This window comes from Atractosteus spatula (assembly GCF_055471065.1).
Source record: "Atractosteus spatula isolate fAtrSpa1 chromosome 17 unlocalized genomic scaffold, fAtrSpa1.hap1 SUPER_17_unloc_3, whole genome shotgun sequence".
Lineage (NCBI taxonomy): Eukaryota > Metazoa > Chordata > Actinopteri > Semionotiformes > Lepisosteidae > Atractosteus > Atractosteus spatula.
The window spans coordinates 618,676-623,079 of record NW_028296635.1 but is presented as its reverse complement, the minus strand read 5'-3'; the positions used below and the strand labels follow the sequence as shown (position 1 = coordinate 623,079).

The following is a 4,404-nucleotide window of genomic DNA, read 5'->3' as shown; positions in this document are numbered from 1 at the left end:
ACAGCTATGTTCTAACAGATAGGCTTATGAGGGGTCAGGTAGCAAAGTGGCTGCATTTAGAGCCCCTTCACACTCAATAGCAATATTCGGAGCCTCTAACAGGACCTGCCACTTGTTCCATCAAACAGCATTAACCTGGCTGACCCGGTCATGTCCTCAGGGACATGAGGGTGTGTTCCGCTTGTGGGCATTGAACAATTAGTTGCTGGTCTAGCACTATGTTATTAACTGCCTGTACTGCTACACAGAAGGCCTGAACGGAGTGTAGACATGGTCCCCAACCCCTGGCAACCTTGTCTAAGGGTCCCGAGTAATACCCTTCCGGGCGGTACTTACCCCTATGTTCCTGCGATAGTACAGCTGTCCAGAATCTATTCTTTTCACTTACGTAGAGGTAGAAAGGTTGATCTGTCTGAGGAAACTCCAATGCAGAAGCCTGTAACAGAGCTTGTATCAAAACATTAAAAGCATGTTCAGCTTCACAGCTCCAAGCAATCGGGTCAAGGGGTCTCCCTCCCCCCTTTAATAGGTCTGTGAGTGGTTTGGCCCTCTCAGAAAAAGCATCAACCCAATTTCTATTGAAATTGCTCAGGCCCAGGAATGACCAGAGCTCTCTCATAGTATTGGGACTAGGGTGTGAGCGGATTGCCTGAGCCCGATCCTCTGTCAATTCCCTCTTTCCCTGACTAATTTTCTGTCCCAAGTAAATAACGGTGTCTAGGCATAACTGCCTTGTCATAATTAGCCTTGTGCCCTTTTTTAACCAAATGGTTAAGAATGATTTGGAGGTCCTTCTTGTGGGTTCGCTCGTCGGGAGACGCAATTAAAATATCGTCCACATACTGGATGACGACGGAGGACACCGGAGGCAACTCCTGGAGATGCCTCCGAAGTGCCATGTGATACACGGTGGGGCTGTTATGAAACCCCTGTGGTAACCTGGTCCAAGTATATTCTTCTCCATCTACAACAAAAGCGAACCAATCTTGTACCTCTGGATGTAGAGGAACAGACCAGAACCCATTAGCCATGTCAATTACCGAAAACACCTGGTGTTCAGGTGTCAGTAGTTGAAAAATAGCTGAGGGGTCTGCTACCAAGGGGGTGAGACGATTGATGTATTGATTAGCTTTTGAGTAATCAACTGTGAATTGCCATGCTCCGCTGGCCTTTCTGACGGACCATATTGGGCTGTTGCTTGTACTATGTGTTTTTCGTACAATGCCTTGAGCTAATAGTTTTTGTACTACTGGTCGAACCCCTTCCTCCGCATCTTTGTTGATTTTATATGGCTGCGTGTACGGCGGGGAATTCCCAGTAAATGTGGTGGGTTCCATGTCCAGAATTCCACATTCGTCCTTATCCTTAGTCCAAATTGAATGACCTTTCAGTTCATCCTTCTGGAGGGACCAGATGTTTACATCCACCCTCCCCTCATGTACAGTGTAATGGAAAGTTACTGAGAAAAGGTGTTTTATCCTAAAAATGTTGTTTACAGACAGAGCTGTGCTGCAGAAGCAGCTGGATACTTAGAACAAAGTGTGATAGCACCCAACCCGTCAAGGGCATGGGATGTTTTAATAATGTTTATCTCTGCTGCTTGAAGAAGGGAGTATGAGAAACAATTAGAATAACTGCTCTTCTTTGCTTAAAAGCAAAAACCTATAAGTAATGGAAAATTACTGCTTTGCCTGTCCTTGAAGTGTTGCATTAGCTTAAAAAAAGATATAAAACAAGGGCTCTCCCTGCTTGCTTTTGAATCAGCTTTCACTTCTCTGCACAGACGGGTGATGGCTTTTTCCCATATTGCAATATGAATAAAGACCTTACTGAGTGAATGAGAATACCTCTCCTGGCTCTTCTTCGATAAAATTCCACGATGGGATCACAAACCTGATTGCAGACGGCTATTGAAACTCCATCCGGACCCGGACAATTTTTGTGAATTGGACGAACCTTGGGGGATAAATACTTATCCTTCCAGAGAAGTGTCTGGATAAATCCATGGCCGTCTGACATCAGTAAGTGATCCTTAAAAGAACTATTAGTTTTAAAAACGAGCCACAAGGGTGTTCTCTTCGATAAGTCAGGGACTTATAATCGGTCTGGGACCCGTGAAACGAACATATCTTAACACAGACGTGTGTTTTTTGCTCTGCAGAGTAGTAAATGTTATAGTGTTCTACAAACAGTAAGGCATTGTCGACAATGGGTAATGAGAGCTCTAAAGGCAAAGCTGGGCTGAGTGGCCCAGCCAAGTACATGTAGGATAAGTTTGGTGATGTGGGAATAAAGTGTCTTCCCCTTTGGAGTAAGTTGGGTTTTCCAGAGAACGGCAGCTTTAGTCCACGACAGGTTGAGCAGCTTAAGGAGAAGTTGCAGGAAAGGGAGAAAAAAGGAAACAAGAAAGTAGACTGGAAATATTTTGAGCTGTGGAAAAATGAGGTGCAGGCTAGAGAAAAGAAAAGTAAAGAAGCACATAAGAAAGAGAGAAATGATAAACCTGAGGGAACTCCCATGAATATAGCAGGGAGAGAATATGGATTGGTTTATTGCCAACCTTTCACTGATTGCATGTCAGGATGGACGAATGAGCAGTGGCTTCGAGACGGGAGTTTTCAGCCATGGGCCATTAGATTGCTGCATGAAATGACTGACCCTCCAAATCCAGGAGGGGATCCCAATTGGAATTATGAGTATATGAGAAAATGTGTGTCAGTCTGGGATGCGTGTGGAAAAAGATTCCCCCCCTTGCTTACTAACCCTGAACAGATGATGCTGAGCACATCTAAATTGTATCAAGACCTCGACTGTCTTGCTTCAGCCCCAGCTCCACCTCTACCAGCGGCACCATCCCCATATAACCGGGGCACAGGAGGCCATGGGACCCCTGTGAGGGAGAACTCTAAACAACAGGCCCTGGGATGTATACTGTACCAGCGTCAGGGGAAAACAGTGTTAAGCTCTGCCCAACAGCCTCTGAGTTTAAACCAAAGAAGGGACCCCAACCAGTGTGGGATGGCCTCTCCCCGCCCTCTATGAGGCCGGGAGCCCAATATGGTTCCCACCTGGACCCATCACTAGTCCCTTTGCCTTTTTCTGATGGAGAAGAGGAGGATGACCCAAATCTGGGTCTCCAGTTCCCTATGATAGAATGTCCAAACCCCCAGGGTAACAGGTAACCCTGTTTAGTTTTCCGCCCATGGAAATTAGCAGAACTGATTAGTCGTAATTGGCAAACTACCAAACCCCAAGACAAATGGGCGAAAATACACCACTGCCTTGCGGCGTCTAGTTGTTCAATGTAAGCCCACGAGGAGCGAACTAGAGACTGTTTTTCGAAAGACCCTGAAGCTTGACTACGGCGATGTGCGCGACACGTTCAACCCAGACGTGGTGTATGACGCTGTCAGTGGCAGTGGCTATCAGAACCAGCTAGACGGCATTTGCCAGAGAATAGAAGCAAAGTATCCCCCCAAAACGGACTGGTTCACCTTGAGACAAACCAAGCAAAAGCCTGGAGAAACGTGTAATGATTTACTGGAGAGACTGAACCCCCTCTTCAGTAACCTCAGTGGCCTGCCCCCACCTGCCCCTAACAACGACGGCTCAGTATATGAAACTCAACTTACCCATCTTTTCATGGATGGCCTGCTCCCCGAAATAGGAAGCATGGTGAAAAACTCATGCATCGGCTGGGACACCACCCGGTTGACCGAGGTGTGCCGCCATGCTTACCATGCTGAGAGACAATTAGCATCAAAGAATGAGAAAAAGGCACGAAAAGACAGCGATCAGCTACACCAACTCCAGATGGCCCAGCTCCAGTTCTATCAAGGAGGAAGAGGAAGGGGCCGGGGTAGGGGACCAGGAGGCCGTGGCCGACGAGGAGGCTACCGAGGAAGAGGGAGAGGTCGAGGAGAAGGAGACCGTGATGCATGTTTTCACTGTAGAAAAACAGAACATTGGGCAAAAGAATGCCCCAAAAAGGAGGGGGGAGAGGAAGATGATGGGAACTAGGACTCGGCCCCCCCGGCTGGAGTAACAGTCAGCACACATGGCAACGGGAAAAGAAAGATTGACTATCCCCGCCAGGAGAGATAGGGCCTGAGGGCAGGTAACTTTCATATTACCTGCCATTTCCTCCCCTTCCCAGCTGCCCAAAGTCACTTTGCATATTAATGGCGATCCCTATGACTTTTTAGTTGAGACGGGGCGACCCATTCCCTGCTTAGAGACGACGCACACCGTTTCCAGCTCTCATCGAAATCTATCCTGACAATAGGAGTAACAGGCACTCTGACAAAGGCTCATTTCACCACACCACTCACTGTGGAATACCAGAAGCATGGGTTTGGGCCCACCAACCACTCGTTCTTACTTTCGAAAGAATGCCCTGTTAAT

The 4,404-nt window shown here is 47.4% G+C and overlaps 1 pseudogene; it reads left to right on the top strand.

Moving 5' to 3' along the window:
* The first annotated feature begins 2,208 nt into the window (after nucleotides 1-2,208).
* Nucleotides 2,209-4,082, top strand: LOC148810878 (uncharacterized; annotated as a pseudogene).
* The last annotated feature ends 322 nt before the right edge of the window (nucleotides 4,083-4,404 follow it).